Consider the following 12,306-nt stretch of genomic DNA (forward strand, 5'->3'; position numbering starts at 1 on the left):
TTGAGATAGGTCCTTTGGCCCTATATTCAAGTCTGCTAATCCGTTCATCCATTTTTATTAATTTCTCCATTATTTGTTAAAGAGAGTTTTGGATGGAAACGTTTTGGTCTTGTTGTTGTGTTTGATTTGTACCAATAGTCAATTCAAGCTTACCAGTAACTACTGGACTGTAAGTGTTTTGTCTTGCACTAATGTTGCCTTTCGGCACTTGTACGTTATTCCTTTGTGGCTGCTGAGGAGGAACTTGTTTCTTGTTGCGTTTTTCTTTTAATTTTTGCATTTCTTTTGCAACCATGCATCCTCTGTAGTTGGCTGGATACCCTTCACCACAATGAACACATTTCGGTTTTTCATTCTTTGGTTTTTCACACTCCATTGTTAGGTGCTTACCAGTACATCTGACGCAGCGTGGCTCCATGGCACAGTATTTTTGTGTATGCCCATAAGCTTGGCATTTTTTGCACTGTGGTACAAGCCTGGACTTTATTAATGGAGTGATTTCAACTCTGACCCCCAATGTCAGTTATTCCGTAAATTTTATCAATACTCTCGTCATGCCTGAATGAAAGCATGAACATGTTTAGAGGTTGTTTTGTTTTATATTTCAATTTAGGAGTGACTTCGATTAGTTTGTAGCCGCGATTTCTAACTTCATGCAGTATTTTTTCTGGATCAATGGAATGATACAGTCTTTTGGCCATAACTTTAATTGGCCTATTCCCATAGAAATGGCAAGAGTATCCTTTTCAGTTAGCGTTGCAGTAAGCATTTCATAGTTGGTCTCATCCTGTACATTAATTTTAATATTTTTATCATGAATTACTTTAATCTGAGCACCAGGAAGTTGGGTCACAATAGCATGGAGTTCATTAAAAGTTATAATATTGTCCACTATGATAAGCGGCGGTACTTGAATTTTTTTAGACTTTTCTACATTCGGCCTATTGGTTTGTTGTTGTGGTGGTGTAAGAGAAGTATCCATTTTCCTTTTCTTCCAATTTTTTGTCTCCTTTGCTAACTCCTCTTCATCGGAATGCTATTCACCTGTCTCTCTTTCTTCGGCGTTGCTAGGCAGTTTCTTTTCTATATTTCTATATATTTTGTGTTCAATTCTTCATACATTTTATATATTGTTCCAACTGGGATTGCAGTTGTTCCACCTTGTATGTAGCATTCATTTTTTCTTGCTCAGCTAATTTCCAGCCATTTTATAAAATTTCCTCATTTTGGGTACGTTGATATTTTTCTAATAATACCTGGCTTGTTTGCATTGCTGGAGACTAATAAAATGCATTCCCTTTATCAGTGTTTTTTAAATATCTCGCAATAACTTAAACGACCTTGGCACGGTCGCCGGACACCACTCGCCGAGGATGATATCCTTTAATATCAATTTTATTTACGATAAGAGAGCGAACGATCACTTGTTCACTGTTCAAACGTCGAGAACTAACTTTCCTAACTAACCGTGGACACACGATTCCATAGGATGCTCCAGGACATGATAGGCTCGCCTGCAAGTTGGAAGGAGGGAGAGTGCATTATTAGAGCCATTATGTCAACAAAATACAAGGACGAGCCGACGTTCAAGAGGATGAGAACGTAGCATGAGGAGGGAGAGACATAGGCTCCCCAGTTGAATGCCTTCCCCAACCTGCCCTCTCCACCATGATGCAAGCCTGCAGAGGGCGTTCCCAGGATGGTGTGGGGTTGACTGGGAAAGTAGAAGACTAGGGTGTGCTGGACTAGTGCAACAACAGGTGCCCCTCGGGGGTTAGTTTTTAGTTGGTAGGCGGCGTAGACCGAATCCAACACGAGCCGGCCGATAGCACACCAGGTCGGTAGTCTTTTAGAAGATTTTTTACCCCCCGGAAAAAAAAAAGTTTGAGTTGGTTTGGGTTAGTTTGGGTTGATTCGCGCCGAGCAGCCATCGTGGACGGTCGATTTCTAAAATGGAAATATTCCAACGGCCATAGAGACTAAAGTTTTGATCAGACAATTATGAAAGTGCTATGTGCGGATAAGGAAAAATCTGTGGAGTGCAGTGGTTTGTTTGGGTTTGCCGCTGTGAACTTTCTGACAACGAAACGTTGAGGTGTCGCGGACATAAAATTGTGCGGCAGGCTTAGCAAAGACTTTTTTACAGACTTTTGATAGAACCACTTTCCGCGGGCAACGGACTTTTATGGTGTCGCGGACAAAATCTTCTCCGGCAAGTTTATCACAGACTTTCTGCGAAGTATTATTAATTATGTAATTAGGCTATAGCTAGTGTTAGTTAGTATTTAGTTGCAATAGACATAACATAACACATTTAGGTACCTAGGGTAAGAAAAACAAAACCACATGAGTAGGCGCGAAGGGGGGCCGGAAGGGGACAAAGCCCCGACGACCAGCACGAGTGTTTTAGGAATTTTCTCCCGAAGCGACAAAATGAAAAGGTCGCCAGATAGGGCAGCCGCGATCCAAATGAGGATTAAGGCGGGAGCGGAAATAGGCCCGGGGGCGCCGAGTGACAACGAGGGTCGATAAACAACCGAAACGTCCAAGAAAGATAACCACAATCAAACAAGCGAACTCAGATCCACAGTTCCTATACCAATCAGGAACGAGCCAGCGGAAGAGCGAGACCAACACGGAGAAAAAGAGTGCACGGAAGCAGTCGCATTGAGTGCGGCCCTGGAAACTATCACTAAACTCGGAAAGAAGCTTGAAAAATATATTGAGTACGAAGAAAATACACGAAGCGGGAAATCAAGGAAATCTGTGTCAAGCTAAAAAGACAGATCAACATAACAAGCAGCACAGAGATCTCAAACTGGCTAAACAACAGGAAAACATACGGTTCCACCGAAAGGGGCACGGCGAACGCAGGTACGCAGACAGTCAACACGGATGCAATTACGAACCTGGATAGCCACGACAGCTACAGCGCTCTCAGGTAAATCCTCAACAAAAAATGGGACGCGGCGGTGTACACAAACACCGAAATCAAGGTGGGCAACCCCCTGGAAACGGAGGACAGCATCACGAAATTGCTGCTGATATTCAACGAAGGTCAGGGAGCCTTATCGAGAAGTTGTTCCATAAAAAATACCCGGAAATGAAGGAAATGGAGGAGGATGTCGGCATCCTGGAACAACAGGTGAAAATCAGAACGAAATCGCCAGCTACTACGGTCAACAAAAAGACCGTCAAATTTTCATACAACAGCGAGGAAGGCCTCTTCAACAAGCTCGCGCGGCTGAAGAAAGAGACGACGAGATAACAAGAGATAGCGACGCACCAAACCAGGGGCATAAAATCCGGAACGTTGAGGAAGATGCTGGAAGGAATATCCCACAATGCTACAGCAAAGTGGTTATTTACACCAGGCCAAATGGGCCAAACCAGCCCACCTCAACGCAAACCACATACAGGCAAAGAAACTCCACGAATACTTTCGCTATAGTTGTGATTAATAAGGAAAAAACCTACGAAGAAACCCTGAGAGGCGTCAAAGAGATCCTCACGACCAACAAGCATGGGGAGGGTATAAAGGCGTTGCGCAGCACCAAAGACGAACGGCTTGTAATTACCACGGAGAGACAGGTACGCATTGTGGAGAAAATAAGTAGCGCGCTTCAACGCAACAACGACGGCGCGGAGAACATTAAAGTCGTTGGCAATCAGAAGGCCAGGGAACCTATCCACATCAGAGGACTGGAATCACTGGGCTCTAAAGAAGACGTAGTTGCCGCTCTGCGCCGGAAGTTCGAGCAAATAAAGGAAGACGATTATAGCCTAAGCGACCAGTAAGTCAAGGGCTTAGCCAAATATCAACAATACACAGGCCGTCACCCTAATGATCGCTAGCGGTATGGCAAAGGAGTTGCTTTGCGAAAAGCGGATTAAAATAGGATTGGTCATGTGTAGCATGGAGGCCCGGATCAATCTGCAAAGATGCAGCAAATGCTGGAACTACGGGCACCAGCGGCAGAAATGCGCAGGGACGGACCGATCTAAACTGTGCTTCGCCTGTGGGGAAGCTACTCAACGACCTGGAGTCAATCATCAAGGCTTCGGGCCTGGACATGTTGATAGGCGGCGATCTAAACGCTAAAAATGCGATATTCGGCGAAAGCAACCCGACCACAGCGGACAAGTTGTCCAAAGCCCTCTCACCACGCGTCCAGCAGTTCCCCAACATCGGCACCCCGGAAGATCTGATGAAAATTGTAAAAAAAAATTTGGAATGTTCAAGCCTCCGATGTCACTGGACGTAAGAACCCAGCTGAAAAAACTTTTCCCGACATTCCCGGTTATTCAGTGGCAACTCCACGATATCGATTCGAAGGGAAATATTCCGACATTTAGCCTGGAGGAACTGAACAGGGCTGCTTCAGAAATGACGAAAAAGAAGCCCCTGGAGCGGACAGCGTACCCCCAGAGGTTGTCATAGAAAGTGTCAAAGCTCAAGGGGAGCTAATACTGCGGGTGTTCAACAGATGCCTGGTCGACGGCAACTTTCCAAAAGCCTGGATGGAGGCTAGGCTGGTACTCATCGAAAAACCAGGCAAGGACGATAGAGCTGAAAGATCCTTCAGGCCCCTGTGCCTTATCAACACAATGGGAAAACTATTAAAGAAGCTGCTAAAAAGAAGACTCGAAGAGATTACAGACACAAGGCCTATCATCCACGACACCCAGTATGGCTTCAGGAGAGGACGGAGCATGTAGGATGCGATCTGTCGGATACAGGAAATAGTCAGGAAGACCGAAAGCAAAGCCCCCCAACATCGAGACTTTGCTCTCCTAATCCTGGTAGAAGTACGGAACGCGTTCAACTCGGCACAGTGGAACAAGATAAGGGAGGCCATGGAAGTAACAGGAATTGACCGGTACCTTATCAACATCCCATGCTCATACTTCGAAAACCGCAAGATCATTGATCCTGAAGGGTCCGCCTTTGACATGACGTGTGGAATCCCACAAGGATCCACGCTGGGCCCCACACTTTGGAATATCTTCTACGACGATATCCTGAGGGAGAAGCTGGAGGACGGGGTGTCAATAACCGGCTACGCAGACGATATAGCCCTAGTGGTTAAAGCAAGGAATCTGGAGGGACTTCAAGACAAGGCCAGTTACAACATGGGCTTAATAAGCAAGAAGCTTAACGATATGGGAATTAGGATCGCTCCCGAGAAAACCGAAATCATACTTGTAGCTGGTAGAAGAAAAATTAGAACCGCGGAAGTGAGCATAGGAGGCGAGATAATAGTGACCCAAGAGGCCGCGAAATATCTGGGCGTTTACATGAACAAGAATATGCGGATGACTGCCCATGTTCAAAAAACTGTAAACAAGGCCCACGGGATAATTAACGCTATGATGAGCTTTACACCAAAAATAGGCGGACCTGGAGCGGCGAAGAATCGGCTACTGGCCAGCACGGTGCAGTCGGTGGTGCTGTACGGAGCAAAAGCAAAAAACACTAAGGTACAAAGGGTACAAAACGCTACTCGATAGAGTTAATAGAAGGCTGGCTATTTGCATTACGGCAGCGAACCGGACTATAAATACACAGGTGGCGCAAGTGCTGGCCGGGCTGCCTCCACTGGACCTGATGGTCGAAGAGAGGATCAGTATCCAGGAGGACGGTAAGGCTTCCAGAAAGCAACACAGGTCCGCGCGAACCCGGAAATGGACCGACAGATGGGGCGACAACGAAGGATGGGCGCATTAGTTCATCAAAGACGTGAACGTATAGCTGCAGGAGGAACGATGCAAGGACGTGAATCATTTCGTCACACAGGCAATAAGCGGCCACGGAGCCTTCGGCAGCTATCTAAAAATTATCAGGAAGCAAGAATCGGATTAATGCTGGTTCTGCGAAGATTCGGACAGACCGGAGCATGCCATATTCGTAGGCCGCCAATTTGAAGGCATCAGAGCGGAAGCCGCAGATAGTTGCGGCAAACGCATCACCAAGGATGCAATGGAGACCATTCTAGCAACCAAAGACGGATGGGACGTCATACGTCCAATAATCCAGGACATAATGGAGACCAAATGCGACCTGGAAAGAAAAATGTAATCTCCACGGCAATAGGCAGGACAGGACGCCGACGTTCGGCAGGCAACCCTCTACCCTGAAGTAATGTTGACACGGTTCTGGGAGGAGAAGGGGCTTAGAAAGAGGAAATAGTTTTAGCCGGTCGCTGTTTCCTGGAACGGAACGTCATCCCGGCACACCCCCAAGCGCGAGAACACCAGCCTGGGGCAGTCCAACCAACAGATTTCTCAAACCTCGGTAAAAAAATAGAAGAAAAGGGTTAGTTTGGGTTGAGTCGCGCTAGCTTTCACGGCGAATGGTCGACATTCTGCCAGCGGGAGCGCGAAATAATTTGAGGCGAAATTAAAACGGCAAACTTGACGATTTTTGATGGACAAAGTGTTAAATGTGAGAGAGTTATTTGACCAATTAGTGGGACAATCAATTAAAAGTGCGAGCTATAGTGGACACATAGCCATCGGTCAATGCCCGCTGAGCCTGTTTACAAATAGGGACAAGGAAATATGGGTAAATATCCAGCTAATTGTAGCACAAGTGAGGACGCGATAAGAAACAGCGCGGATGTCGGTATACCGGGCCGCGAAAACGGTCCCGATACAGGCGCGCGGACGAATGCAAATTGGTTTTTTGCGAACGGCAAATAAAACCGTGTCATGAACAAAGGAAAGGAAACAACCACAAAGAGAAAACAAATGGACACTAGTGCCAATTGGGAAGAGCTGGTGGAAAACAGTAAAACCATGGAAAACATACCGAAAAGATCTCTGGCACGGTCACCACAAATAATAAGACAGAAAACAGAGAAAACTCCGGCCCAATCCGTAAGAAGGCGTTAACCCCGGAACAGGGGGAACAGGTCAAAGCTTTGCTAACAGCCGCAGAGGAGCTAACAAATAGGAATCTGGTAACAGATACTGAGGAGGACGACATATATGGCACCCCCAGCAACACACTGGTGGGGTCGCACGTCTGGGAAAAACCAAAGGAACGGGAAAGCACAGTCTGAGAAGACATCTCGGAGACGGAGACCGAAAAAACATGTGCATAAGCATGACCGAAACTACGAGCAACAAGATAACTATAGTCTACAGAAATAAAGAACAACAGGAAAAAGAGGAACGGAAACTCGACACTAGCGCCGAAATAAAAACAAAAAGCCTATCAAGGCAAGATCCAAAGGTTAAACTGACAGGCGTGGGGGTACTCGGACGAGGAACTCCTGCAAACCATGTGCGACGAAAATCCGGACATCAAAGACAAAACAAATGGCCAAATATCAGAGAAACATAAGGTGCTACACAGAAGAGACTGCTTGAACAATAAAAAAGAAAATATATTAATAGAGACGAGCCCCGACTTATTTAGATACCTAGTTAAAAAGGAGGTGATTTACATCGACTGGGTTTCCTGCTACATATAGGAAGAGATCGGCGTGACCATGTGCCATAACTGCAACAAATTTGGTCAAGCTGCTAAGAAATGCGGCGCCATGCCATTTCTGCGGGCAGGCACACGAAAAATGGCATTGCAAGCGGGAAAACCCATGTCCCAATTGCAAGGCGGCCGGTTTCGAAGTACAGGACAGAAAACAAGCAGAGCCAGTCTCAGCAAGAGACAGAAGCTGCCCGATTTTCAAAAGAAAGGAGAGGCAGCATCAACAAACTATGATTGAGTACTGACAGGAAAGCGATACCGCTCCGAAATCACAAAAATACCAAGAGGTAACAGAGCAGAGTGGACCAACCACGACGAAAAAAAGCAAACAAAACACATAAATGGCCAGTAAAATAATACAGTACAAATACAAATAACGGTACTCCAAATCAACCTAAATAGATGCAGGATCGCGCACGACCTAATGGAGCCCACAATCGCGGAAGAAAATATAATCGTAACCTTAGGTCAGGTGGAAAAAGCCGGATCGACTTCCACGATGCGAACCGAGACAGCTTGATAAACGTAGACAATAAGCATGATGTCATCAAGAGTGGAAGTGGAGAGGGCTTTGTCCATGTGGAACTGAGCACCTGCGTTTTCCTCTCGTGCTACTTTTCCCCAAACGGAGAGGTGGCTGATTTCGAAAGATTACTCCAAAACATCGAAAGAATAATTAGACACCAAGGGAAAAACGTCGTGATAAGAAGAGACCTAAATGCCAAAACCAACTTAATTGGGTCCAAAACCACAAACCAGCGCGGCTCGATCCTGCAGGACTGGATACTGGCCAATGGACTGGTCATCCTAAATGAGGGGGATACGCCGACCTTCCAGAATGCCAACGGCACTTCTATCATAGACTTCACGGCGGCAACAGAACAACTTAGTTGGAGAGTTGGCAAAAGGAGGGTCGAGCCAGATATTGAAAACTTTTGCGATCACCACAACATGCTTTGAAATACGGTGCAAACCCGGTGAAAACACGACCAGACTGAGCCGGGTAGGATGGACCATCAAACCCGCTGTGATTACGGAGCTGGCGGTCGCATGGAAAACCAGTCATCAGACCAAGCGTGGGGACACAACACAAACCCTTACCAACGATATCGCAAAACTACTGGACAAGTGTGGCAATAAAAGGTCGAGCGGCTCAGAGCGCCCCCCAGTGTACTGGTGGAATGCTGAGATAGGGAACCTCAGATGTGCTTGCGCAACCTCCAGGCGAAAGTTGATGAGAGCGCGCAAAAACCCCAAAACTTTCCAGCAAGTCTATGAGCTCACGGAGGAACATAAACACAATAAGTCGGCTCTCAAAAAGGAAATCCGTTCGAGCAAAAAGATCAAATGTAGGGAACCATGCGCAGAGCTTGAAAAGGACATCTGAGGAAAGGCATATCAAATTATCACAAAAAGACTCAACCTCAGGCACAGATTGTACCCGGACCAGCAGACCACTAGGCAACAAATTGAAAAACTATTCCCGAGAAATATCTTAACACTTAAATAATTGATTATGGTCTTTCAAGTTGACAATTACTCCGGACAAATTATTTCGATGCACTTGGCGAAATGTCTTTTATAGACGCTTTCGTTCAACAAAACCGGTCGTTTTTAGATTACATGCAGAAACTGGCCACCTTCTAGAATACCTGTATCTAAGATGTATATACAGCTTTAATTGCAAGATTCTGGACATCGGTTTTATATAGTAAAATCGCCAGTAATTTTGTGATACACTATTGGTTGATTTTCTCAACAGTTAATAGTGGTTTTCAGCGTTAATATGTCTTTTCCTAGAAAAAAAATCGTTCTCATATAAATTTTAGCAACTCAGGGTCGCGTCGTCCATTAGTACGAAGACAGTTAAAATCACTTCCTTGAAAAGGGAGTTTCTAAAACAATTTTTATTTCAATTGACATGGATTTCAGCTTCAAGATACAACTGTTTGTTATTACAGGCTTGTGTGGATATATACTGATTTAATGCTGATGAGTTTACAGTTGCTGACATGCTATCTGTGAAACTAAAGAACTATATGTACTTCGTAAGCATAATTAGATATTTCCTTATGCTTAGCTGCGAAATAGAATTTCATGAATTTGTGAAGTTGGCTAAATAGGATATTATAACTAGGCGTGCACTACACGACGGCGCCAAAAGTCAGAAGGCGCAGCGGCGGTATTATCATTTAAAAAATTTCTCAGAACTCCTCGTACGACATGTGGTTCTTCAAAGCCCACTTTCATTTCAGCGAAACAATAAATTGTTGAAAGCCGTACGCCCACTGAACTTGGATTGCTTTCTGACAGTTCGATTTCCTCACGTTTTTCGCTCGATGGCTCAATAATCCGGCTCCTCGCGGAAAAAGTAACTTGTTCTATACTTAGTGTTTGGTTCCAAAATAAGACAAAAAATAAGTTAGGTAAGTAATTTACTAAAATTTACTTATGTACATACAAAACATCCGATTATAATTTTTTTAAATATTTTACAGACGTTAAAATAATCTATATCGTGTAGATACTTATTATTCCTTCATTTACTAGTTATGTCACTATTACGGTGGAGTTTTTCACTTTGCTTACCTTGTAGGTAATCCTTTTACAAACATTTTTTCTTAGTGGTGTTTGCTGCGGAAAATCGTTGTTGTATCAATTTTCACTCAATTAAAGTTTACCTATTGTGGGGCCATTTAAGCCATTTAATCCGCTTCTTGTCCGATTTTGTATTTTTGGAAGTTTCATACCTGTGTAACTAATAATTCTAGGTTAGTTTGGGTTCCCATTTTCTTTCCTTTTCAATAAAATAATACTGTTTTCCACCATGTTATTTAACTTCAACTGACCTTGGCCACACGGGAAAATTACCTTTCTAGCTTAGGCACTGTAATAATAGTTTTAGAAAATTGTGTTATTTTACTGAAAAGGAAAGAACATTCTAAGCCAAACTGATCCAAAACGATTAGTTTTAGAGAAATCAAACTACCAAAACTACAAAATAGAACAAAAAGTTGATAAAATGGCTTAAATGGCCTCGAAATTGGTCAACTTTAAATGAGCAAAAATGACAGAAAAACGATTTTCCGCGCAAACACCACTAAGAAAAAGTGTTAGGAAAAGGATTATCTACAAGGTAAGAGAAGTGAAAATACTCCACCGTAATCGTGACATAACTAGAAAATTACCATTATTTCTATTAGAAATCTATGTCGGTTTCAAACAAAACAATATAAAAGTAATAACATCTAATAAATAAATGATTTTTAATTTTAACTTCACTTTTTGATTTTACTGACATAAAGCCGTAGTCTCCATTTCAATTCGATTAGAACCATTTTTTATCTTAATTTTAATGTGTTATCATTTTCCTCAGATGGCTAGAAAAGAACAAAGAAAAAAATTATCTGGATATCAACATTTTCCCAATAAAAGGAAACGAGAAGATGAAATAGAAAAGGCCAGCTCAAAAATTACCGTATTTTTTGAGAAATCCGCTGTAGCTTCTACAAATCTTCCAGGCAGTACTGAGGATAATTGTAGTGGTCCGTCAACTGCAATGAGAGTAGATGTAGGTCATCAAGTCGATCCAGATTTTATTTCGTTACCTTCATACTGCAATAAACAAGCGGAAGATGATCAGACGGAATTAATCGCAACCGAGCAGCATAAAAAAGAAAGTGGCCCTGGAGAAGATTTTAATTCAGATAGGGTACCAGAAATAGTGGGGTCTTTACCCATTTCTAAGGATCCGGACTTATGGCCTGGGCCATTATCTCCATCCCAAGTTAAAGAATTGGTTGTAAAAATTCGGCACATTACCAAAATAGCGATCATCATTAACCAAAGGACAAAAAGAGTGGTTATTGTATTCGGCCGAGAAAAATGTTATTGATTGTGTTTGTTGTAAAATATTCGATGATTCAAGCATTGCCAAACATACAAAATTAAGCAGCCATGCTGGATTTAATGACTGGCCTCACTTGAGCGAACATATAAAACTCTATGAAACGAGCAAAATCAATTATACATCAGGAGAAATCCAAAATACGTCTTTATTCAGATTTTTTGAAACGACTAAAAACGAACCAAACTGTAGATTCGGAAATGCAGAATGCACTATACAGGGAAATCAAGTACTGGCTCGATTTAGTTATTTCAAGAATTATTTATACTATTCAGTTTTTGGCAGAACAAATATTGTCGTTTCGTGGCTCTAATAACAACTTATTTCAAAAAAACAACGGCAATTTTCTAAGGTGTATAGAGATGTTAGGGAAATTTGACCCCATTATGTCTGAACAAATTAATTGATGGCAAAAACCGAGAGAAGGACAAAAATATATGCCGAATTATTTAGGGAATAAAATGCAAAACGAGGCAATTCAATTATTAGGAGGTAATATAAGAAATAGTATTTTAAATGAGGTGAAAAACGCAAAGTACTTTGCTATATTCCTTGACTGTCCTCCCGATGTGAGCCATCAAGAGCACATTTCAGTTTGTCTCAGATATGTAAAATTGAAAAATATTAGAGCAAGTGTGAAAGAGAGATTTTTAACATTTTGTCCTGTAAACGATGCAACTGGTGAAGGTTTAACAAATTTTAGAAAATTCCGGCTTAGACATTCATAACCTTCGCGGGCAAGGATACGATTACGGCTCAAATATGAAGGGTAAGCACAATGGTGTTCACAGAAGAATATTAAACATTAACCCACGAGCATTTTTTGTACCATGTTGTAACCATAGTTTGGACCTTGTCATAAATGACACTGCAAAATCTAATATATCTAGTATACATTTTTTCACTT

At 42.9% G+C, this 12,306-nt stretch overlaps 1 long non-coding RNA gene across 1 annotated transcript in view; it reads right to left on the reverse strand.

Annotated features, from left to right (window-relative positions):
- Positions 1–9,910: 9,910 nt before the first annotated feature.
- Positions 9,911–12,306, reverse strand: part of LOC109534574 — a 3,472-nt gene continuing 1,076 nt past the window's right edge. Inside the window, exons 2-3 of the long non-coding RNA XR_007280524.1 lie at positions 10,970–11,107; positions 9,911–10,872 (exon numbers count right to left, since the gene is read on the reverse strand). This is a non-coding gene — a long non-coding RNA (uncharacterized LOC109534574). The remainder of the gene's footprint in view (positions 10,873–10,969; positions 11,108–12,306) is intronic.

Source organism: Dendroctonus ponderosae, unplaced genomic scaffold, assembly GCF_020466585.1.
Source record: "Dendroctonus ponderosae isolate FM_Combo_2020 unplaced genomic scaffold, Dpon_F_20191213v2 Dpon_F_20191213_10, whole genome shotgun sequence".
Taxonomy (NCBI): Eukaryota; Metazoa; Arthropoda; class Insecta; order Coleoptera; family Curculionidae; genus Dendroctonus; species Dendroctonus ponderosae.